This window comes from Rattus norvegicus, chromosome 19 (genome assembly GCF_021556685.1).
Source record: "Rattus norvegicus strain SHRSP/BbbUtx chromosome 19, alternate assembly SHRSP_T2T, whole genome shotgun sequence".
NCBI classification, from domain to species: domain Eukaryota; kingdom Metazoa; phylum Chordata; class Mammalia; order Rodentia; family Muridae; genus Rattus; species Rattus norvegicus.
Genome location: NC_141552.1, coordinates 41,441,365 through 41,467,916, shown reverse-complemented (window position 1 = coordinate 41,467,916; position 26,552 = coordinate 41,441,365). Strand labels below are relative to the sequence as shown.

At 38.8% G+C, this 26,552-nt stretch overlaps 1 protein-coding gene across 8 annotated transcripts in view; it reads left to right on the top strand.

Annotated features, from left to right (window-relative positions):
- Inpp4b (inositol polyphosphate-4-phosphatase type II B) overlaps nucleotides 1-26,552 on the top strand; it is a 743,006-nt gene that overhangs the window by 344,861 nt on the left and 371,593 nt on the right. For 7 of the 8 annotated variants that reach the window (XM_087593773.1, XM_087593768.1, XM_087593769.1 and 4 more), the window contains 1 exon segment: nucleotides 23,505-23,569. The gene's annotated coding sequence lies outside the window, so the exon portion shown is untranslated. 8 annotated transcript variants of the gene reach the window in all.

Below are 26,552 nucleotides of genomic sequence, written 5' to 3'. Positions count from 1 at the left end.
CATGTCTGTATGTGTCTACTGAGCTCCAGTCAAGGCTCTCTTCCCCATTGCTCTAGATGCCTTCCATTTGTAATGACACATCGTTTCGGCGTTTGCAAACATCTCAAGCTCTCCCATACTTCATGATTTTACTGGGTATTGATCGGCTCCTATAGTTTTCGTAAATAACAAATTGTTCGATTCAGTTCTATTTGAGTCTTGCGGGTGTTCATCTATAGTCATGCTACATGTTAAGTAGGACATTACTATTTTCATGTTGCCACTTCTTCACACATAATTATTTGGTTCAGATATTGTTTGAAAATTTCAACACAATTGTTTGGCTGTCTTCACTAGTCTTGCTATTTACCAGGGTGTTGAGTTTCTTCTTTTGAAATATTTATAAATGCCATAGGTGGTATTTTTCAATTTATTTTAGTGTTTGTGATTGCTTCAGACAATAAAATGACTACTGTTTATGAAATTTCTAGGTAAGGTTTTATATGCAATTTTTTCTCCTTCATTCTCTCATGGATCAATTTTTAATTTTCTTTGATCTGTTCTTTATGTTCTTCTTAGGATTACCAGTATGTCTGCATCAGTTCAACTGTGTTTTTCATCAAATCTCTTATTTTTTTTCACAGCATCTAGCATCACCCCATATTTCATTCTTGATTTTTTTAAAGTAATTGATCTGCCTACACATCCTTCTGGTGCTTGATGACGAGTGTCCACTCCCTTCAATGACATCAGTAGTTTACAATGAAGTCGATTGACTATGCTTGTGTTTGTTGAACTGGAGTTCAAATACAACTGGTATTTTTCAAATATCATCTCCTTGGATAGCTTTCTCCCTATAACATTCCTCTTATTCTGGCAACGAATCACCTAAAATGTGTTTTTATGTGTGTCGTTCAGTTTTGCTGTTGTGACTTATTATCATGGAGGTTTATTTTACCGCACTGGAAAGACGCACGTAGGGGATTTCTGAGCAGCAACTGAAAATGCCCTTGTGAGCCACCGAGAAGGGCGTGAGTTGGGAACTGGGGAAGCAGCACTGCACTGTCTAGGTGCAGCTCCTGGAAGTTCTGCTCCTCCCCCATTGGAAACTGAGGTGTTAGGCAGTGAGTGTTTTTAAAAATTATCATTAATTATGACAAAGATGAATGCATAATACGATCTTTCCAGGTAATATTAAATTATTTTAAATTTTAAGATTACTTATTTATTACTTATTTATTTGGTTGCGTGCTTACAGTAGGTGCCTCTGTGTGTGTGTGTGTGTGTGTGTGTGTGTGTGTGTGTGTGTGTGTGTGTGTACACATTCTTTGAGGCCAGAGCCATTGGATCTGCCCATAACTAGATTGCAGGTGGTTTTGGGGCACCTGCCCTGGCTACTGAGAGCCAGTCTTGGGCTCTCTGCAGAGTTAGTGCCCACCCTTACCCACTGAGCCTTCTTCCTAACTTCTTTTCCTTCCTTCTTGAGGATCCAAGTTAGATCACAGGAATAATGGAACGCTTGATATCTTATCCACTTCAAAGATCCTGACCATCAGTCTTTTCAAGGTTCGACAAAGTCCTTCCAAATAACTTCTCAAAATGCTTTTTTTTTGGGGGGGGCACTTGGCTATTTGCAATCCTCTCATAAAGCCAGATGTTAAATATTTTGACTCACTAAGTTTGCTTCTTTGTTTAATGATTCAGACTCATAGCATGTCTTTGGTATTCAAATAGCGAATTCTGGAGCTTGTTTTCTAAACTTCTCTTTGAGTAACACTTTCTAAATGTGTGGGTCTTTAGTAGTGAGAGTTTATGGTCCCTCAGAATCCCAGCACTCCTTGGTTGTTGAAAGAGCAAGATTCAGTTTTGGCCTTACTTTTCTCTGCAGGAAGTGCCTTTTGCTTCATAAGAATGATGTCATGGGGGGTGGGGGTTGGGGATTTAGCTCAGTGGTAGAGCGCTTGCCTAGCAAGCACAAGGCCCTGGGTTCGGTCCCCAGCTCCGAAAAAAAGAAAAGAAAAAAAAATTGATGTCATCGGGGGAGGCTGATGCACCTGAGCTGTAGACATGTATCACTTCTGGTTGCATTTGTGAAGCATCATTTTATTTCCCTTAGGGAATCACCTATGCAAAATTAACACACACATACACACACACACACACACACACACACACACACACACACACACACACAGGTTACAAGATAAAATAATCTGGCAACAACACCATGTCAGGTCCTTAAAGCCGAGGATAGAACACCTAAATTAGGGAAGCTTAATGGGCACTTTGACTGGAGATTCATTTGTTTGTTTCCCATTGTGTCCCTTTCCAATTTTCTGTGCCAATAGATGCTGCCAGTCGGCATCCATTTCCTCATTCTTTGGATGTATTTTCATTTCCCTAAATGCCAAACGAGTGGTGGGGAGACACGTACTGACAGCCCTTACGCGGCAGAATACTTGCCTTTGGCACCATACTGAGAATGATGCAGATTTTTTTTGCGCAATGACTGAAATGGCGATATTCCCAGGGGAAAAAGGAATGATTTCTGGGCAATGTCATTGTCTTTGATAATTTTGAAAAAATAATTTACTGAAATTAAACACACACAGAGGATCACATTTGTTTAAGAATAAGGTTGTTTGCAGGCAACAGAACATGCATCATGATTGCACTCAGAGTTAAAGAATTAAACTTGCTAGAATATTTTGAGGACGTGTTGCTTTCCCTGCAAGCTTCAGAGCTCATAATCCCTTGCGGGTCTGGGGTCTTCATCACTACTGTGTGTAGCTCTTTTTTTTAAAACTTTTTTAGCATTCTCTAGCTACGTGAATATTTTGGACTGAGGAGTTGTTTTACTGGATTTCCCACTAGCTTGACATTATGCATTTGTAGCGTGGGTATATTAGCAGAGGTTGGCTTCCTCAGGTATCAGAACTGCAGTAAGTTAGACCTGCAGTAACAGGGTGAGACGTAGTCAATAAAGTATTGGGTAAGCAGAACGGCTTCATGAGGGATGTCTGAGCAGCTCGAATTATGTGTAGTTATGTGTTTGTGGGTTTCCATGGGCTCAGAGAAACTAAGAAACGAAACCACCTCTTACAAGTCCCTTCCACCTGCTAACTAGATCCAGGTTGCGCTGATTCTGCTGTTTAAAACCCTTTTACAGAGTTCTCTGAGGTTTTTTCTTCATTTTTTAAAAAAAAATGTTTTCTATTTTTGACTCTGTGTCCACATGGAGTGAGGGAAGGCATTCGTTCTTTTTAATCAATACTACATTTAGGTGACGTTTCATATGATAGCATTGAGTACTGACAGGTAAGGGTGTTGATAAGAAGTTTACATTCTGTAATGAGATTAGCACAATTATCTAATTTAAGGGGGTGGCAGCATGAGCCCTTCAAAGTCATTTATATCTGTTTGACATAGCTATCATAAAAACACATACACAAAACCAAAATGCACCGTCATACGTTTGCTGGAGACATGACGGAGGTGCTATCTTTTCTTTATTGAAGGTTTATATAAAACAATAGGAAAGCAATACTTCAATAAAAGATGGGGTAAGAAAAAAAGTTCAGAGAAGCAGGAGCATTAAAACTTTGACCTCATTAAATATATGTGAATGCAAACTTTCCCATCGCCATAGTGGAAATGCAAATTAGAAACCTGATCTGGAAACGTACTCTACAATGAATACTCAAGTGTACGTGTGTTCATTCTGTGATCAGCAATTTTGCTAATAAACAGAGTTAGTAGACTTGTATTTATATGTTCACAAAGATATTTATAGGAATGTGCAAACAACACTGCTCGTTATAGCTAGCAAATGGAAGATGTCACAGTAGAATTCACAATGATAATACCAATAAATACCAATGATTCACAAGTATAAACAAAGAAAAATGAGAATGGGTAGGCAAAGATGTGTATGAGTAGGTAGAAGAAGAAAAGGAAAGGAAGGAAAGAAAGGAGGATGGAAGGAAGATTTGCCTGTTATCTGGCCAGTTTTTAAGAATAAGCTGTATAAATCTACTATTTTCTTTGTGGCTAACAAAGGGACATTGATCTCTGAGATGTTTATGTAAGCTCAGCTATGGAAACCTGGGTGAAATGAGTGTTGTTTCTGTTGTTTGGAAAGACGGATGTTTCGTCTAAAAGCCGAATCTCTGAAGTTCATTTGATCGCTCATTTATTTTGTTTGTTTGGATAAGGACATTTCCACCTCAACAATGTGATCCTGAAAGCGTTTAACTGAAGCCTTGGAACACGCTTGGATTCCTGGGGCTTTGTTCTCTTCTCTGAGCTTTCTAGCCTAAGATCAAAGACTCCTTCATCAAAGCAGCTTCATATCTCTCTTGATGTCAGGTTAAAAAATTTATTGCTGTGTGCCTTCAATGAGGGCTGTTATCATCCCCTAGAAAGGAATGGACTAATCTGCTGAACCCATGTGGAACAAAGATTGGCTGATGGTGGTCAGATGTTTGCTTCAGTGCCCCAGATGACAAAGTAGTGCCCTAGCTTTTACACTCTAGAGTCCCCATTTCCAAGACAGAAATCAATGCTAATCATGAACTAGAGCCAGACCCTGTAAGTAGTAATTGTTTTCATAATGTCGGAACAGAAAATTGGTTGATTACTGATTCTTCACTCATGAAGGTTTTATTTCATGTTATTTCGAGCAATCTGTTACTTAAATGGAATTTTACCAAATACTCTTCAGTTGAAGGGGAAGTATTAGTGAATTATGATGCTTTTAAATCTAATGCTTTCTTACTAACGGGAGCAACAAGAGATGGTGACTGGACCTTGGAACTTTCCTTCTTAATTGTATACTACACACAAAGTTTCCTAGCTTTCAAAATTGGACAGTGAAATCTGTATATGTGTGTTTCCAGGGTAAGTGTCAATAGATTCTGCTAAAATGTGAACATCATATTTCCTTGAGACGCATTCCCTTTCTTTGAAGCTTTAAGGTATATTGTCCATTCTGTATTAACTATATACATAATGTTAATGTCAGTTTCCTCTGATTGTTTCCTTCCTCAGCTTCCAATGCTGAATTACAAGGCCAGGCCCTGGGAATTCCACTGTGTGGCTGCCCTATATTGAATCTCCTGACTGTTTCAAGTGCTCTTTTCTAAACTTGGCCTCTGCCTCCCAGAGCCAGGATTTCAGGAGTCTGTTTAGCTATACAGGATTTCCTAAGCCTGTTTAAAATTTAAGTATTTTTATGGTGTAGAACTAAGATCAGCAGATACCACAGGAAAGGAAATGTTTTCAGGACTCTGCTCCTCAATCAAGTACTCTATCACCAAGGCTCACATTCCCAAGGTTTCCAAGCGGCAGTCCAAAGATACCTTGATCCTACACACACTCCTTTCAAATTAATTCAGAAGTGCTGAGTTCTGCAAGCCTGTCACCTGCTTTCAAGCATCTACTTTGCAATAGCAGTAATTGTCACTTAGTCTTTATTCTATTTGATAGGGAAAAATATCAAGTTTCCACCTAAAAGTTTCTGGGCATCAGCCGTGCCATAATCTTACTGTGTTTATCATACCAGGTACACTGCAGTGCTCTGCAGCTAATGGAATAGTTTAGAACAACATAGTCCATTAAATTCCCATTGTCACAGAGCCATATGTGGGATCACACCCCTCTTTAGGACATTCAGGTATTTAAGAATCAAGCATTAATATGCTTTGGTACCCTTAGTGCACCTAATGCCAAAACACCATCTACTCTATTTCTCACCCATATTGTGACTATATGATGCTTAATATAATTCTTTTTTGCCTCCCCACCCCAATAAGATTCTTTAGAATGTATTCAACTATAACCAAATGATATAATGTCATTACATTTTTTTTTTAGTATTTGAATACTCCTAAGAAAGGAGAAATACTAGTCAAAGATAAAGCCAAAAAGAATTAAAGTTTTCATATATACTTCTTTTGGATTTTGAGTCTGTCCAGCCATGTGAAGGGGTCCCTTGGAGCTTGAGACGGGGACTCTTAATGCACGGGTGAGGCACTTCTCATTTGTGGCTAACTGAGGACCATATATTCTGCCCGATAGTTCTTTTTCTGGGTTCCTGCCCTACTTTCATTTCCTGTTGTGATAATAAAATTCTCAATAAAAACTACTTAAAGGAGAAATGGTTTGTTTGTCTTTCAACTCAAGGTTACAGTCCATCACTTCAGAACAGTCAAGGTAGCACACACTCAAGTCAGGAACAGAGAGTGAAGGAGTAACCCATGTGTGGTGGTTTGAATATGTTTGGCCCAGGGAGTGATAGCATTGGGAGGTGTGGCCTTGTTGGAGTAGGTGTGGCCTTGTTGGAGGAAATATGTAACTGTGGGTATGCTCAATGAGACCCTCGTCCTAACCATGTGGTAGCTAGTCTTCTCCTTCAGATGTAGACCTCTCAGCTCATTCTCCAGCTCCATATCTGCCTGGATGCTGCAATGCTTCCTGCTATGACGATAATGGACTGAGTATCTGAAACTGTAAGCCAGCCCCAATTAAATATGGTCCCTATAAGAGTAGCCTTGGTCATGGTGACTGTTCACAAAAATGAAAACCCAACTAAGACACTATGGCACTATTCAACTAACTTCCCCTTCTTATGTACCCAAGCACCCCAAACCTGTGAGATGGCGCTGCCCACAGTGGGCAGGTTCACTCACATTTATAAACACAGACCCTTGTAGATGCCAGAAGCCCTTCTCCCAGCTGATTCTAGACTGTGTCAAGCTGACAGTTCTCATTAATATTCACATGTCCTTTTTCACATCTTTCATCCCTACAGTATTTTTCAATGTTTCAGGGTCAGAGTAAAAGTTTTCCGAATCCTCCTGGTTCTCTGAAGCAGAGAGATAGACGTAGGATATATAGTAGTACTTATCCCCTGGTGTTTTCTCACACTGTGGACTGGCTCAGAACAGGATTAGGTACTTCCTTTGTTTCTTCAATTGCTCCCATTTTCTCTGCTTCCTAGCACGCAGACACTATTTGCTGCATCAGAACAGAGAAACTTTCTAAAACTGCTTTCTAACAGTTTTCCTTATATAAAAGTTCCAAAATGCACTATAGCAAAGCATTTCTGCATTTATCAAACACCTCTCACATTTATGTTTTCTTTCTCTTCATCTCCTAAGCCTTGACAGTGTTTCATAGCCATCTTGTCATTACATCAACAGGCCCCGGCAGGGCTGCGCCACTCTCCTCTTTGGGTTTCCATTAGTCTCCTCAAAAAACTCCACTGCTTTGTAGTCAAATTTCTGAAAGTATCTTGATTATGTCTCTTCAAGACAATGATGTCCTACAATGATCTGTATTTCTGGAAAAGAAAACAAAACAGTTAGAAAACAGACCATGCATCTTGGTTTGGAATGTGTACACATTAGCCGGGTGTATATATTTCTACCATGACCGTGACGGATCTTAAGCTCTTATTTAGAGTTTTTAAGTGCATGATCAACAAGTGGCCCTCATGAGCTGGAAAGACCTCATCAGCAGAGCAGAGTGGTCCACCATGGCATCTTCCCCATCTACAGTTATGACCCATAGGGAACAGACTCCAGTAACATTTCAAGACTGTAGTACTGATTGGTACTCATCCATTCTACAGCAAAACTCTAGTTTCTGAAATCTTTTAGAGCAATTTGGACTTTTTGAGGTATTGTTCCCCCTCCATGTTGTTCACTTTGTCGCCTCCACACAGTCTGTATCTCAGTAGTTTGGGAGAATCTTAGCCCATGTGAGGACAAATCCTGATTTTGGATATTTGCCCTCCTGCCTTATGTGTGGAATTTGGGATATTAGCCTACTTTTCCAGCAAGGGAACAGCAAAGAGATGATGATGATGATGACAACATGATGATGGAGATGATCATAATGAGACAGTGCTTTAGGTGCAGAACATAAACATAATAGAGCCCCCCCAAAAAATTAGCTTCTAGTATTAGATTTCCAAACAATAATTTTTATGCACTCCTAATGTATAATTATAGGGAATAATTCATGGCCTCTAAAATTCTTTCTTTTAATTACAGCTACCTGTGAAAGCCATCCTTTCTTTAAAGCATAATTCTCAAGTGCTTTTGCATGTATATGTCTGTGTCCACTTTAGTAGATTTCCCCATATTCAGGAGTATATATGCTGCACAAGTTGGACTCAATGGCCTCTTTATAAAAGAAATGAGGACATGAGCTGGGGGTGCATATGGAAGTAGAAGTGTGTTGGGGAGAGTTACAGTAAAAAGTGGGAGATAGATATGATTGAACTTACCAATCATGCTAGTCTTGATGGCCAGAAAGCTCCAGGTGTCTGTCTGTCTTTAACTCCTACTATCAGTGTGAATAATTTGGCTAGACCTTGTTGGTCAAAGATCACTATAGGTCTCCTAGAAACTCAAACTGGCATCTTCCCATTGATTAACCGGAAAGCTTGTTTTTAAAGTATTTCTTGAAAGATAAAGTTGTAGATTGTGTTGAGATTCATTCACAGACAATGCTCAACCTATCCTTTGAGAGCCTCTTTGCCATGTTACTCTGCTAGACTTTCTATAGATTGCAAGTCAAGGTGTTAACACAAACCAGTTCATGACATTCGATTGATGGCATTTATCCCTCGTCCAGGAAACTTTCCGGTTTGAAGAGGTAAAATTTCATGTTTCTATTATATTATCTCACAGTTGATAAGGCTGATTGAACTTTAAGCAAAGCCTATGTGCTTTCCCCGATACAATGATATATTTTTGTTTCTCTCTATACACCATGAATGTAGTTTGGTTTTAATGTGTAATTTTCCCAGCATAACATACAATCACCATAATTCCTACACAGTCTATTGACTATTTTAATTAAAATTACTTCTTTATTAATACCCATGTATTGTTGTATCTATTTCTATTCTAATATTTAACTATTTCTTTTATTTAATCACCATGGAAAGGATACAGAGGCTAATGCCATCAGAGGGATTGTGGCTTTATGTGTCTGAGAGTTTCTCACTCTAGTGCTTACCGTCCGTTAGCCTGCACAAGATAAAGTACATGACCCTCCTACGGCAGCTTTAATCACTTGTGGGAAGTGGCTGTCCACCTCCCTACTTCCCAGTGATAATAATGTGCCTTATGTTTTAGGGGAATGGAAACCACTGACCTAGTTGTATTTTTGATTGAAATGTGACTTAACAGTTTTGGCTCAGAGGCACCTTCTTCTCCGAAGCTGAAGAAGTCAGGAGATTTTTAGAAATGTATCACACTCGTGCTGATTTCACTGAATCTGCATTGCCCATATAATTATGCTTCATCTTTCAAAAACACTCACTCACTATATAAATCTTTTTTACATGTTTCCTTACTCACTAAATAAATGGCAATGATTTCCTTATATGAAAACATGGTATAAACGTTGAAAGTTAATAGATATTTTAAAACAACAAAACAAAGTATCACAAGCCACTGTGTCATAAATAATTTGATTCTAAAAGGATACAAGGAGAGCAGTTTCTCTGGGATGTGTAAGGGACTTCCACTGAGCTGGCAAAGGTCATCAGGTCAACGATGTTGCAGTGTTCACAGAGAGGATGTGCGAAGTCACAGAACAGGACGGACTCCACGCAGAGGCCTGATGAAGGCTGGAAATGGGCAGCTGCTGACCATTCCAGAGGGACTTGTGTGGAGTGGCTTAGTTTTAGTTACACAATTATGGAAATGACATTCTTGGGAGGAGGGACTTTCTTTTGGATCCCTGGTTTATGTTGTCCATGGTGTGTTAACTGCTCGTAGCTATCATCCTCTGCTGATGGTCTGTGGTCTCCATGTAGCTCACGCACTGCCTCCTGAAAGCCCTTTGTGTACTTTACTATAGAGGTATCCAGCACTGGTCCAGACATATGCATGCTGCCTGCCACTCACCAGGTGAGCATCATAAATGCATTATGATGAGAGATGGACTGCTGCTTCTCCAAGATCCTGATCCTTCTTTAGAATTATAATACATATTCTCAGCCTCATATTTCTTGTTCTCCAACTGAACTATTGGAAATAACCATTACTGGCCAGCAAACAGACTGTCTCAACCCTCATCTCTCTGCTGGATGCACATACACAGGGTGACTAAGGGCTCTTCAGGTGATGTGCAGTGTTTTCTGTCACTCTGAGATTCTGAAGGATTGCCTTCCCCAACTTCATGTTCCCTTTAACTGCCAAATTAGATTTATGAGTAAAGAGCATAAATGACAAAACTTTCACAGTTAACTATTACAAAAAAATGGTACTACCACAGATAATGGAAGAAATAAATACTGTTCAGTAAGTTATCGAGGGTCAGCTAGAAGTCCACGTGTGCCTTCACTAAAGACCATGCAAGCTTTTTTAAGTTTTTGTTAGGGCAGTTCTTATTGAAATAAGAATTGAAATATTTAGCATGCAGAAGATGCACCTGTTGGTGTTCAACCACAGAACACGATCCCCACCTGGAATAATAACCGGAAGGATCATGACACTAAGCTTCTGCTGGTCACTCCATTTGACACTGCTCCTTACTGATGGAAAGGAAGTCGGCGACTTAAGTGAATGATGTTGACCAATAGATTGTATATAACCAGCACAAACGTTGTAAAATATAGGGGGAAATGAGCATCTAAGTTATTAGTTTATGTGGTTGGTCCTGCAGATCCAACCCATGGCTTCACCATGCCAGGAGAGCACTCTACTAAATGAACACTACAGCCTTCTACACTATTGCTAAAGTGACTTCTACACTTTGTCGTTATACGCTGTAAAATTGAACAGAAATAAGTGACTTCTACACTTTGTCGTTATACGCTGTAAAATTGAGCAAAAATACATAGACTGAGAATCAATCTCACTGATTGAGTGAATCTAACCACTTTCTTCTTAGGGGCTTTTATTTCCCATGATCAGCAACTTAAGACTTCTAATATTTCTTAGAAAACAAGTCATCCAAATTTAAGTATCTTTGGGTCAGTTAGAAGGTTGAGTGGACAAAGGTACTCTAGGTTTTGTTAGCTGCTTCTAGAAAAATTAAAAAAATAGGCAAGTTTTGCTTTCTTCAGTTTAAATCTTTGTTGTATTGGCGTCCAAGTTTCTTTTGAAGTTAACCCAAGGAATGCAGAAATTTTGTTTACTTCTCCTTGATCAAAGAAGTGATGAATCATCGATCTGGAGAGACAGAGAGACGTGCCTCTGCTGTGGTACCGTCCATCTTCGCTTTGGAGTAGCAGGCTCCCCAGGACACTGTGGGTCGGTATGGAAGCGTGTATCCAGGCATCTTCTGAGCAGGGAAGCTAAGCCAGGATTTTAAGACCTGATATGAGCATCTCGGCTGGGGAGTTAAGAATGTCCATAATTGGCAAAAGAACATTTCGGAAATGTGTTTTGGCTCAGCCTGGAAAAACAGCTGATTTTTGGCAGCACTGAATACCTTCTACATTCCATGCAAGCAGGCCCTCTTCCTTAAAGCTACCACCCCTGCCCCAGAGGTACAGAGTCTTACAGAATCTACGGAAATAAGACAACACTGCAATAATTTAACATTCGATAAAACTTAAGGCTTTCAAAGGGTGTTTCTTCAACTAAGAAAAAGTTAAATGTTTAATTTAGCTTAGATGAATCCTTTTCTTTTCACCTGTGATTGAAAATGGATTTTATTTTTCACATACTATATCCCAATTCAGTTTCCTCTCCCTCCACTACTCCTAGTTCCTTCACATCATCCTTCCAATCCTTTTCCACTTTCTTGTCTGTCACTAGAAAAAAAAAACACCAAGTTTCTAAGGAATACTAACAAGCTAAAATACAATGAGACAAAACAAAAACAAACATGCAAGAATTAGAAGAAACAAGAAAACAAAAGGAAAAGAGCCCAAGGTAAGGCAAAGAAATTGAGATTCACTCATTCACATTCATTTATAGAGACTAAACTGGAAACCACAGTGTATATGCAAAGGGCATGGTACAGGCCTTTGCTGGCCCTGTGTATGCTGCCTCAGTCTCTGTCAGTTCATATTAGCTTTGCTCATGCTGATTTAGTGAGCATTTATTATGTCCTCCATCCCCCTGGATCTTATATTCTATCTACTCTTCTTTCAGGCGTCTGTAGGTTCTGAGGGGAGAGATTTGATGGATATGTCAGTTTTAGGGCTGCATATTCTAAGGCTTCTCACTCTCTCCATCTCTGGCTGTGAGTCTCGGTATTTATTCCCATCTGCTGCATGAGGAAGATTCTCAGATAACAACACTGATCTATGAGTATAGAAGAATGTCATTAGGAGTTATTCTATTGCTACTGTTTTGTTCTTGTTTGGATTAAGAGTGAATCTGAAGTCAGATGTCAGGTGGTTACTCCCATAAGCTTGTGCTACCATTCCTATAGCATATTGTGCAGGCAGGACAGCAGTGTAAATCAAAGAGTTTATAACTCTATTGATATTTCCTCTCTTTAGTAGCATGTAGAGTACCTACCTGTACCAAAGATTCTAGAACAGAGAGGGAAGGCTTTATAAAGGCATGAGTTCTACTTCTTTATGTTGAGTGAGATGTGTGGGTGTTGTTTTCAGTAACGGGCTTTGCTGTCAGTTTGTGGTGAGCAACCGACAGTCTTGGCAAAAGTCTGAATTATTTGGATACTCTAATGGGACTCATTTGGTCAATGCCTCAATTACATAGGATTCTCTCCTAGTACAGGAAGCTTTATTTAGTGACAAGAGATAAGTTGGTGCTCTATAACTCCTATTACTTAGCAATTTCACTTAGATAATCTTTACACACACACACACACACACACACACACACACACGCAAATATAGATGTTAAATATATTGAAATTTTCTACTGTTTTAGATTTCCTTAGTATTCCTTAATTTTAGCTGATCCTCCCATTAAAGCTCCCTCCCCGAAATTGATCATAGTTATTTATTCTGATTTTGTCTCCAAGGGAGATCTATCCCCCTCCCCAGCCCTTACTCTATACCTAATTTCTGTGATTCTATGGGTTGTAATTTGTTATTATCTACTTAACAGCTAATATCCACATATAAATGAATATATATCAATTTTATCTTTCTAGGTCTGGGTTACCTCACTCCAGATGATTTTTTTTCTAATTATGTCCATCTACCTACAAATTTCATAATCTCATTTTTAAAAAATTGCTGAGTAATACTCCATCGGGTAAATGTTCATTGGTTTTTGTTTTTCTGTGGAGGAGATCTGTATTGTTTCCAATTTCTTACTATTATGAATAGAGCAGCAATGATCACAGTTGATCTAGTGTCTCTGGTAGAATGAAATATTCTTTAGGAATACAACCAAGACTGGTATAGTTGGATCTTGAGGTAAATAGATTCCCATCTTCCTGGGAAACTGATATGCTCATTTTCTTAGTTGTTCAAAATTGCACTCTCATGAACAACAGATGAGTGTTTCCCTTACCACATATCCTCTCCAGCATGAGCTGTTGTTGTTGTAAAAATATAAAACATAAAAAAATGTATGGCTGTCTTTTATCCCCACTAGGTCCAGCACCACGGTGCCCCAAGATTATCTGCTGGATATCTTTTTTTTATCTTTATTAATTTGAGTATTTCTTATTTACATTTTGATTGTTATTCCCCTTCCCGGTTTCCGGGCCAACATCCCCCTAACCCTTCCCCCTGCCCTTCTCTATGTGTGTTCCCCTCCCCATTCTCCCCCCATTACCACCCTTCCCCCAACAATCACATTTACTAGGGGTTCAATTTTGGCAGGACCAAGGGCTTCCCCTTCCACTGGTGCTCTTACTAGGCTATCCATTGCTACTTATGCAGTTGGAGCCCAGGGTCAGTCCATGTATAGTCTTTGGGTAGTGACTTAGTTCTAGAACCTCCGGTTGGTTGGCATTGTTGTTCATATGGGGTCTCAAGCCCCTTCAAGCTCTTGCAGTCCTTTCTAAGATTCCTTCAGCAGGGGTCCTGTTCTCAGATCAGTGGTTTAATGATGGCATTCGCCTATGTATTTGAGGTATTCTGGCTGTATCTCTCAGGACAGATCTGCATCCAGTTCCTGTCAGCCTGCACTTCTTTGCTTCATCCATCTTATCTAGTTTGGTGGCTGTATATGTATGGGCCACATGTGGGGCAGGCTCTGAATGGGCGTTCCTTCACCCTCTGTTCTAAACTTTGCCTCCCTATTCCCTCCCAAGGGTATTCTTGTTCCCCTTTTAAAGAAGGAGTGAAGCATTCACATTTTGGTCATCCGTCTTGAGTTTCATGTGTTCTGTGCATCTAGGGTAATTCAAGCATTTGGGCTAATAGCCACTTATCAATGAGTGCATACCATGTGTGTTTTTCTGTGATTAGGTTGGATATCTTAATTCTCAGTCAGCAAAGCCTCTCACCCACTCTGCTGCATCCTATATCACACTGCCAAAGGCCTCTCTCTGAGCCTGGCAGCAATCTTTCTACCTATCTAGTTCCCAAGGTAGGTTTCCATGCCAGAAACACACATCCCAACTCTGTGGCAGCCAAGACCAGCTGCCGCACACTTTCTTACACTTAAATCGCTACATGAAAGAACACACAACATAATAACCTTTGACACAATTGATAAGACATAATTGCCCACCTAAACAGACAAAGCCCAGTACACATCCATCCCTTAGGAACAATAATAACAACCTGTAAATACAGAGAGTGGAGTCTTAACGTCACCTGCCATATTGTCCTGCCAAAGGTTCTCTCTCTGTCCCTCCTGTCTCTTCCTCCTTTCCATTCTACTCTCCTCCTCCCCCTTCAAACTTTTCTCCCGCCCATCCTTCCTTTTTGTCCAATGACAGGCCTTCTTCATCTTGTACCTGCCTCACCTGTGACATCATCCCACAAGCTGTCACTTGATTTTATTGATCCTAGTCATTCTGACAGATGAAATCTCCAAGTAGTTTTGATTGTGTTTCTCCGATGACTAAGGATGTTGAATATTCTTTAATGTTGCTTACCCACTTGAGTTCCTCTTTTTAGAACTCTCTCACTATCATCTGTACAGTTGATGAAAATCTTTTCCCATTCAGTGGGATGCTGCTTAATCCAAATGTCATTGTCCTTTGCCATAAATGACTGTTTTTACAAATCATTGTAAGTTTAAAAAAGAGAGGTCCAAACAAATAAAAGAATCAGCATTTTTATCTCTTTGAACTTACCAGTTAGTTCTGAGAAAGAAATCAAGGCCTCAGTCATTCTAGACTAACTGATCATCTCCTCAGTCTTTTAAATAAATTCTCTTTTCATTTTGTACATCCTATATTCAATATATTATAACATTTACCCCCACTCTATTATTCATTATTTCTTAGCCATTGTTTATTTCCAATTAGACTGTCTCTAATGTGTGTGTATATGTGCCACATATGCACAAGTATATACTCAACTACCACTGCTGTGTGTAATGGTCAAGATATATCCAGAAGACAGCATTTCACAGTGCTCCTTGGTGGCTCTTTTATTTGTCTATCTGTCTTTCGTGATATTTCCTAAGTCAGTAATGTTTAAAACAAAAATTAACTCCAAGAATCGCCTCCTCCAACCACAAAGCAGAGGGAGAGAGAGAGAGAGAGAGAGAGAGAGACAGAGAGACAGAGAGACAGAGAGACAGAGAGACAGAGAGACAGAGAGACAGAGAGAGATTCCTAATCCATCATCAGTTCTACATCCAAAGGAAAGTTTTGTAACAGTCAAACATCAAGGCATAAAATGTCTGACTTGCTTTTGGAACAGTAGTTTAGTTGTTTCAGTATCACTGGGGGGATTTGGTTTGATCAGGGCAAGGAGTAACGGTCATTCAAATGACAGAAAATTAGCCAGACACAATGACACATGCTAATGTTCAAAGGCCTTGTGTAGCTAGAGAACCTGAACTGTGCATAGTGTTTTAAATGATCCTACAAACTACTGCAAAACATATTTCCCTTTTATATGAAAAATTCCCATGTTTGTATCTGTGTTTTCATATATTTTAGCCACAAACAATTTATTCTGTATCTTAAAGTGTATTTTTATGTATTTTAATGAACTTTTAAAAATGTGTGTGTGTGTGTGTGTGTAAGGTGTAATGGAGAAAAAATTGTCTATGTTTCTCTAAAATTAAAAGCAGATCTGTAGACGTTCAGGCCTAAAGGTCTTTCTTCTAGGAGCTCCAAGGAGACATGCATGATGTCTTTGGGCTGCTTCTGGCCCATCAGCTTTTGCCTAAATACCAAGCACAATGCCTGGGGGTTGAGTCTCTGCTTAGTTGCTTTTCAGAGTTGGCAGAGGTTTCACATCCCAGAATAGAGAGCCAGATGGCTTCTGTTAAGCATATGTTCTGAGCTGATTCTGTGTCCTATCACATCACAGGACCAGCCACATGCTGGCACTCAAATTGCAAGAAAGAATCTGAAATGGGGTTCTTCTATCTGCCTTGGTTATGTATGAACAGTGGAGCTTTTACAAACATAAGAACCATGCTTTACAGGTTCTGTGCAGCAGAGCAACCATACTCGTCTACCACCAATAAGCCCAGATATTATCATCTATACTTTCTTGTATGGATAGGATTGGTTTGTGCGCGATAAGTAGCATGAATGCTACAGCTACAGTTGTGAAACCTTACTGTATGACAGGTCCTGTTAAGACTACTGGAGTTTTCTAATTTTGTTATTACATAGAGAAATATCATTTGCTATTATTATTAGTAGTAGTAGTATTGCTACATTATTATAATTACTTGCTCATATCACTTTATAGATAAGAAAACTCACTAACATATCAATGAGAACAGAGTGGGAAAGGTGGGGTTCTCAGGTGTCTTACTGGCTGTAAGACACCATTCTCAGAAAGGGGAAAGATGATACTGAATATTGTTATATAGACTCATTATTGCCCTGTGAACCCTTGAGAATTTTTGACTCTTCATGAGTATCTGTATAATAACGTTAATATCCAACTCTATTAATATAACATACATTTCCAAATATTTTATGTTGTAAACATCTAGGCACATTCTAATTTTTCTTCTTTAATGCATACTGCAAAAAGTCTTCATACATTCTTTCTTTCCTCTCTCTGTTCTTTTTCATTCTTCCTCCTTTGTTTCTTTTGGGATGGATCACGCTCTCTAGGTCAACTGGCCTGGAACTCTCTCTGCAGCTCCGGATGGTTCCACCTCTGCTGTGAGCCTACCGTCAGGTTTTCAACCGCTTGGTCTAGGTGTGAGCGGCCTCACCTGGCTTACTTTCTGCCTGTATTTCTGTTTACTTCGCTAGAATAGAATCCTGTAATTAGAATTGCTTAAAATTGCCACATTGAAAGTATGGGCGTGTTTTCTGAAAAGCCATTTTCTGGGAAGTCAGTGCCACACTTGTGCCTGTACTATTATGAAGAAACAATTTTGTAATCTCAACTGTTATTATTCAGCATGCCTGCTCCAAATGTTGACTGCGGTGCTTTTAAGACTGTGGTGAGTGCCTCACAATAGGTTACCTAAAACATATTTGATGGCTGTTAAGATACAATGTGTTTGGCATGAACACCATCCGCTAACTACATGGAGTCTGAATGATTCTTGATGCTCTTCTACAGGTGCAAGGACTCTCAGAGACTGTGTTTTCAGATGCAGGAAAATGGGGTTCAAAGCAGCTTTGAACTTGAATATTCTTTCTTCCTTGTCAATCTATTAGATGAAATAATTTCCATCACTGCTTTACTAGTTATTTCCTTGTGTACTGAAGAGGTCAAACACTTGCATCCTGGGAATATACTTGAGTTGTTTTATTAATTTTAACAAATTTTGAAGTATTACAGTATTCATTTAGAAGTTATGTTTCCAATCGCAAATTATCCTTTGACTACTTATCTCTTAGTATTAAGTGTTTATTCAGAATATATTTTAATGTAGTAGAGTAATTACAAATAGCACCTACTTTTATTTTGATGTTTAAGCTAGAGGACTTTTCTCTACTATAGTGTGCCTGACATTTTCTTTGTATAAGCTTAGAGATCTCAAAAGCACCCTTGATCTCTATAAAACTGTATGCAAATGAACTTCATTTAATTTTATTTTTATTTTGTATTTCTTTGTGTTTATCTCCATGGTACATCTACAATTGGTATCTATGCTGGATATTACACATTTGATTTTCTTCCTAAAAAGTAGACATTTTTCTCAGCAGCTACTCGACAAATTTCTCCCTTCACACTTGTAGTTCTTTTAATGCAAACTTAATTTATGTTTCTGTCTGTTTCCATGGAGTCTGTGTCAGCTTATATTAAATTATACTTATGAAAATGGCAATTAATTTTGCCCTTCCAAAATTAATGTGAGGGTGAGGTAATATGTTGTCATTTCAGTATGTTGCATGGTTGTACATGTCAGGTGCTACATACTGTTGAATAAAAGAATGCATAAGGCAGTATATTTGACAGTTTCCCATATGGCACATTACTATGTGCATTCCTTTGAGAGTCATTTCTGTACCATGTTAAATGCTGTATCACAGCGCCACATTTTATCATTAGAGCAAACATCTCTAGCATCCATACCCAAAATTTTCTTTATGGTCCACAGCTTCAATGAACTCCAGAAAAATTTAACAGGCTGTAAAATTACTCCCATTAGAATTTTTGCTTGAATTGTATTAAAAATAGAAATTAATTTGTGCAAGAAGTGATATTTTGATTGTAAATACTTTCCCACTCAGGCCTGCCTTATCGTGCCTTGGTTCTTTTTACAGCTCTTTATAATTTTATTTACACAGCTATACATAAGTTATTTTATTGATTTTTTTGTTACTGCAGCGACAATTCAGGTTATTACTGCTACTACTGGGAAATCATTTTCATATATTTTGAATGGTTTAGTTTCTTGCCATTACATTGAAAAGTTATTGTTGCAAATTTACCTTGCATCCTGGGAACATGCTTGAGTTCTTTTATTAATTCTAGCAATTTTTGAAGTATTATATAGTTGAATTAAGACCACTTTGAGGTTAACCTTCGTGACTGCTAAATTGCACTTTGCTCTGAAAATAAATGGTGGCAATTAGGCCACAGTAGTAAGATTTTAGAAAGTTGCTGTAGAAGATAGAATTTTCCATCTTATTTTAGAAGAGGTTAATTATAATAACATTTAATGACTACGTATAAATATCATGTGAAACAGATATATAAATCCAAGTCTTTGTAGGTAACAAAGGCTTGATTCTTTTTTTCTGGGATACTGGAATACTTCTGTGCTTTAAGAATCCCTAAGGTATCAGACCTATTATTCTCTCTCTGAACATTGACCACTTCTCAATTCAACCCTCCTAGCTACTACGGTTAACATATGCCAAGATCTTTTATTGAGGTGGCTCTTGCCTCCAAAACACCCAGATAGCTCAGGTCATTAGAAAGCATCTGAAATTCAAGTGTCTTCCATGGGGTAACATGCAAAATGCAAGAGTACCCAGCACAGATGGTGTTAGAGTTCTATGATAGAAATCTAAGTTAGAAGGGAAGACCGAGGGACCAGAAAAGGAAGACAGAGACCAAAAAATGCACTGACCTCTGTCACGGAAAAAGGAATCCCAGATGGTGCCATTTCAACCTCTTTGAATGTGACACATCATAATCATAAACAATAATGCTGAATATGACCTAAGATCAGAAAGTCACTTACAATAGAATTTTGCAGTTTGTTTTAAAAGAAATGTTCATTTTCTAATGAATGGAAATGTCCTCTGATAAATTATTGAGAAGGTAATGATAAGTGTTAAGTGAGATTTACTGTTTGCAGTAACTTCCTTGGGGTGTTTATTTAGTGGGTCTATGGCCTTCAGAAGATTAGAGCAAATATTAGGTCTGACTACATGATGGGAACTGACAAGCAATGATTAACACCACATTGGGGACAAAATAAGCCTGAAAGGATCAGGTTCATATAACACAATAGAGTCTTCTGGGTCAGAAAATTTTGTACTTTAGACTTGTACAATTATTCTGCAATTCTGTTCTCTTTTCTTGCATTTAAAGATAATTTAAGGACATGTGGGGACACGATATATCACACAAAAATGTGTGTATGTCATGGCAGTTATAGTGCATTTCTATGGGTAGACTCATCACAATTTTTAATGTAATGATGGTTGCTTTGTTATGATATTAAGGATGGGGCACTGCCATATACAATATGTACAAGGGGGGGCACAATGTTAATTTTTTGGTGACTTTTAACAGATAACTTGTGGTGTGTCCAAGTGCTAGCACGAAGTTACCACCTCAGAAACATAATGATTGTGACCAATTAGACCAGGCTATCTATTGCAGCGTCTACATGAATAAAAGCTTAATATACCAAACGTATGGCGTTTTTATGTTATTATGTATTACCTTTTGTTTTATATCTACTTAGCAACTGATTGGTGTGTTATATTCTCTCCATTTGCAATGTTTTATCTAATTTCATATTATGAAAATTCCCATCACTTGTCTTCAATCCATTTCTGGATCCATCACATTTAAATCAGATCTCTTAAGAGAGTTAGGGATGGAGAATTTTGTTCCTCAATTTGGGCCTGATGTAATATTTACTCCCCTGTGGTTAAATTAATTGTCTAAATTAAAAAGCCATTTGCCATTGTCCCTTTGTATCAATATATTCTTCAACTTAAAGTATAGATGTGCTGCATTTGTGCTCCAGGCAAATCCTGCATCACTTTCTTGAAGCAACTTGCATATCTGAACATTTTGGCTTTGATGTGGCCTGGGGACCAGTCTGGAAGGGAGATCGTAGATTGCACCAGCATCACTGTCAGGACTGGAAGAATTTTGTTTTTTAAGTAGCGCAACAGTTAAAAAGCATATTTAACTCAATGAAATATTTTCCATTATTTTACTCATTCATATATATTAAACCCATGGCCTTGATACATGCTAGTTTACTATAACTCTTATAGATAAAATAAAATATTTGTAATTAATAATGAGGATAAATTTGAAATCTATCTTTCTTTACTGTAAATACAAGGGATGGGCTAAGGTGACATTTTAAAATATATTTATTCATGGAATATGAAAATAAATACTATGATTGAAAAAACATTGCATATGGGCAAAATATTCAAACTCTTGATCAATAACATTGTGCTAGAATTCAAAACTGATTCCACTAAAGGCAGGACTATGACTGTGACACATGACAGTTCTTTGCTCAGTTCCTTTCCTATACCTATTCCTAAGTCAGAAATTACTTATGTCCCCAGGGTCACTCTCAGGTAGGCACTAGGAGACTTCCTAATACTCAGAAAAGCTAAACAATCTTGACATATTTTACAAGAGTAAAAGGATGTAAACTTGAATCCATGGTAGACGGATTCATGAAGCTACTCAAGGAATGAATTTTGGGATCTCTTTCCAATGGAGTCGTGTATGCCCATGTTCAGAGCTCACAGCAAAAACGTGCAATAGGAATGAGTTTTGGAAAACAGAAGAGCTCATTTCGGCTCTGAGGTCCAGAGTCCTATCTGAAGTTAATTACATAAGCCTACAGGGTGAATGACTGACTGACCTTAGCTGTCTAGACTTCAGTGTCCCTTCCCCTAAAGCATCATCAAGACTTCAGTTTAAGCCATGCTTTTAATACACTTACTTGACTACCTGGAGCAATGAAGAGTAAAGCTTCATGTATTCTAAAATATGCTTTTAAAAAATTAATTAAAACTATCTCATATGGGGTTGGGGATTTAGCTCAGTGGTAGAGCGCTTGCCTAGAAAGTGCAAGGCTCTGGGTTCGGTCCTCAGCTCTGAAAAAAAAAGAAATTAAACAAAAAAAACCTATCTCACATAAGGTATCCCAAATTTTCATCAACCCTCATCTTCAACTTTTCTTCAATGTCTACATTCCCTCTCAAATTTATTACTGTTTTTCATCTCTGGGGAAGACTGACACTCCCTCTCCCAACAGTCATTAATTACCTGTTGCTCTTCCTCAAGGAATGGGATGTTATAAGATTGCCCTAATTCATACTTGAATGTCAACTAGTGTGGTCATCTTTCAGATCTTGTTTAAACAACCATGTTGTTGGGTTTCATACATGTACCTCTCTGTCATATTCAGAAGACATTACCTCACAGCACATTTCCAGATCCTTTGGCCCTTACAATATGTCTGGACCCTCTACCACAGTGTTCCTTGCCTTTGGTGTAGGGAGGTGGTTGAATATTTGTCACTTGTACTGGGTTCCCCATCATCATTCTCTTCATTTTGTCCAGCTGTGCTTTCAGTAATGTGTTCTATCTGCTGCAGACAGAAGCTTCTTTAATGAGAGATATGATCTACACTTAACCATTATTCTAAAAATATCTATGTAGAATAGAGTTAGAAATTACACTTCCTCAAGAAATGTCAGTAGGAGTTTCTCCTTTAGTCTCCATAGCTTCACAGCCAAGACTAGTTGGCTAGGCTTCTAGTACAAAGCATAAAGTTCCTCCCACTGAGTGCATCTAATGTAGGTAGGTGTTGGTTACTACTAAGATAAAAGTGCCAATGTTGTACCTGGGTATCCCTTGTTATGTTAGCCACTGTGGTTCTTGGTGTCACAGCTGAGTAGGACTATTGGATGTTTCTCTCCCTTGACATGTTGTATAAGACCTGCTGGTACTATGAAAGCCAGCCCTTAGGGAAGAGAATTTTGGGTTGGATCCAGCTGGATTCCTTCAAGTCCTCTGTCTAAAGTGTATGGTGTCTCCAGCAAGAGACTCATGTTCAAGTTCTGTGAAGTAATGAAATGAAACAGTGATGCCTTTATACACATACACAAACGCATCCATGTATTATGTAATTTTATGTAAATATAAAACAATACTCTTCCCTACTTCTTGTGTGGGAATAAAACCTGGACTAACTACAGACACCATGAAATGAAGAAGGGCTAGGATGTGAGGAGAGAAGCTGTTGAGAGAGGCTATGAATAGGGGGAGGGGATGGTAACAGAGGGTTTGAAAGGTGAGTAAGAAGGCAATCCTGGGAAGGGGAGAGGCAAGGTACAAAGGACACTAAGATCTGAAAAGTCAAGATCCTCTTATCAGACTATGTTAAGAGTTCAGGGGTCATCCTCCAGCAGCCAACTAAAGGCTCATCCTGAAGACAAGCTTTCTTGGAATGTGTAGGACCTGAGTAATATAGATCTACTGAGTTGACCTCATGTTGGCCTGTGGTTATGAGGAATAAATGCATTAAACTATACAATGTCAAACAGTGTCTGGCAAAGAACAATACCAGGCACATGTGAGTAGGACACAAAGGACAATGATAATTCTTCTAGTAAACTCTTTGTGTTGCAAGGGTCTTATTAACTCAGACTAGAAGTAGTGTTCTGTGAACAGTGTAATGAGTCCCCCATGTTTATAATGCTGAATATTTATTTAATGTATTCCTGGATGGATAATTTAGTAAGATAAGGTGTGCGTGCAACATTCTAAAACTTTGTACTTTTGTACTTTACAGAGCCCTAAAACCAGTGAAACAACAATCAAAGATCCAAGGTGTTGAGGAACACAACAATATAACAGGTACAGGTGTCATTCCTCATAACAATATATAATAAGAACACCAATGACTGTCCAAACATATAGCTTCTTTGCTAACAATCTGTTTTACAGCACTGCTTGTTTGGTGATTTAGATAGGCATGAATTCGTACTGAAAGGCAGTTGTGTGTGTTATGTAGATAAATTAATTGTTTTGTTTGTATTAAGGTGATATTTGGAAGTTTCGTGTATACTGGGTACAGACAGAAATGTGAAAATTAACAAATTATCATCACCCATTAGGAAGCGACCTCCGAAAGGCCTTTACAAGACTGTACAGCACAAGCATATCCATTCTTGCCTTCACAGGACTTAGTGTCCAGTGGGAGACTAGCCGTATGTGAGCAGTTTATGATTAAATACTATTAAGGAAATGTGCAGCATTCAATAGGACGACACTGAGAACAAATGTGGAAGCGTTTGCTGAGTTCGGGGAAACTGTATATTTTCTGGGTGTCTTTTAAATTAAGACCTGAAATGTGAGGATAAAGATACTCAGGAGTATTGAGGTGCATGAAATCAAAGTGGAAGAAAGAGGAAGCAGAGGAAGAGGATGAGGAGGAAAACAGGAAGAAAAGGAGATGAAAAGAAGGGGGAGGGAAGGACGGATGTGGGGTGGGAAGGAAAGGACTAAGCAAGAAGAAATAGAATGGGCAGTGTGACATCATTATGGCCCAGACATCATTGTGGACACAGACACGAGCTAAGTCATGATGAAGAGGGAAACCAGCTGACGTGACAGGGCCTTCATATCTATCATGGGGTAACTTTGGACCATCTGCCTTGGTAAATTTAACATGTGCTTTGTTTTTGTTGTTGTTCCTGGGCCATGTTATTTTCTCATGAGTCCCTGCATAGCCATGGTTTCAAATCTGTCCCTGTCCCCAACCTCTGCCTTTCATCTCCTGGGGAAGTACAGTGGAATTGGGTCTCTGGTGTCCAATGAGTTCACTCCTTTAGATGTCACTTCCCTGTAATATTGTACATAACATGGTTTGAGGTAAAGAATGTCTGGAAGTATGTAAAGACTGAAGTCATCAGCTACTTGGAGCACAAATTAACAGAGTAGACATTTTATACATTGTACAAAACGTAAAATGAACACATACACACACACACACACACACACACACACACGCACACACCTATTACAGGACTTCCTTTGGCACCACCAGATGAATAAAGATAAGAAGACATATATTCTAAGTAAAGGCAGGGAGACATTGAATGCTTTGGTCTTTTAGTTGGGCTCTTTCTCAACTAGCTCGTAACGTAACAACTTTCTTATTCTGTTCTGGTTGGCCATGTGGCTCATTAGTACCTCTCCCAGAGTCCTACCTCTTCCTGGAAGTTCCATCTTCTACTTCCTGACTGGGATATTGGCCATCAGATCTTTATTTTACCAATCAGAAGGTGAGGGAGGGAGCGTTTACAAAACATGGAGACAGGCTTTACAATACCAAAGTCTGGCCTGTAATCAGAGCTCTGCTGGTTCAGAAATCAACATTTGTATGATACAGAAACAGTCTTTACATAATGTATAAAAAAACACTCCAACACACTACACACACACACACACACACACACACACACAGACACACACTCACACAGGTACACACTGGCAGGCATGTATGTGCAGACATGAACTTGAATGTTCAAATTTGTGCATTTGTGTGTTTTAATAATCTTAATATCTCTCAAATCGATTTATCGGATTGTAGTGAGGGCAGGTTCAGTATGTTCTCTTGGAATTTGTTTTAAGATAATCTTTTACACCTGAGCTTAGCATGCTCTTAGAAACTGAGGCCCACTTTATGTTTATGAATATTAAACCACTCACTACAGGTAGTTTCCTACAATCCTGATAATTCAAGCCAGGCTACCTCCTCACCTTGGTGGTTTAGCTTCATTTAGCACAGAATTTTTTTGCCTCGATTATCTGGCTAGTTGCTTCCAGTAATCAGCATATCTGAAAGTGAGGAGATGGCCTTAGGTGGCAATAAGGATCTCTGAAATAAGAGCCTAGCAAAGAATTTTTAATATCAGCATTAACCATGATCCTTTCTAATGTCAAAGCAACACAGGAAAACCACAAAATTACTGTTTGCATCTCAACTAACCTGACTCATTCCTTTCCGCCAAAAATGCTTAGACTTAATTTTAAAATTCTCATAATTTAAGCCTACTCTCAATCCTGAGATCGAGCTTTTTGCAGCGGGGCAAGTGAGTCGGGCTGGTGCTTACTTAGGTCAGTATGCTGAAGAATGCTTGTATATGCTGGGATTTTCTACATGAGGGCAACAGAAGTCCCAAAGACTCAGCTCTATAGCTCATTTACGCTTTACCAAGAGGGAGTTTATCACTTCTGTATGAAAGGCCAGGGGCTTTTGTAGATGAATTCAGCATCCTTCAATTAAATTGGTGATTATTATTGAAAGGAAGAAGAAAATCACAAATAATTCCCCCAAGCTCTGTTTCGTCCCCAGAAAGGCAAGAGGCAGCTGTCCTCACACTATTCCTATTCTCATTTGCTCTCTACTAAAGAGGCCTTTCAAATTTGGAATGTAATTAGAAATCTTAATTGAAAATAGTTTCTTAAGACAAGAGAAAGAAAGCCACAGGGTTGACATGGAGGAAGTAAGGAGGAAAACAGAAACAGTGTTAGCCCACCTGTACTGAGCAGTGAGGGCCTAGAGTGGCCTCGGCCAAGTTGCTATGCAGCTGCCGTGTGAGCTTACTGAGGCCTTCTCTCAGATAAGAGAAATCTCTCATTCTCCACACAGGTTACCATTTCCAGAGCTTTTATTTTCTTTGTGAGGAAGAACAGTGGTCTTACCTTCTGAGGCCTTGGATACATGTTAGCTCCCTCCCTCTCTGTGCTGCCCTGAACTCTTTGTAACTATTCTCTACATTTTGTGCACATCTTCTTTACCTTCAGATTTTCTAATCTCAGTTTTCAGTTCGAT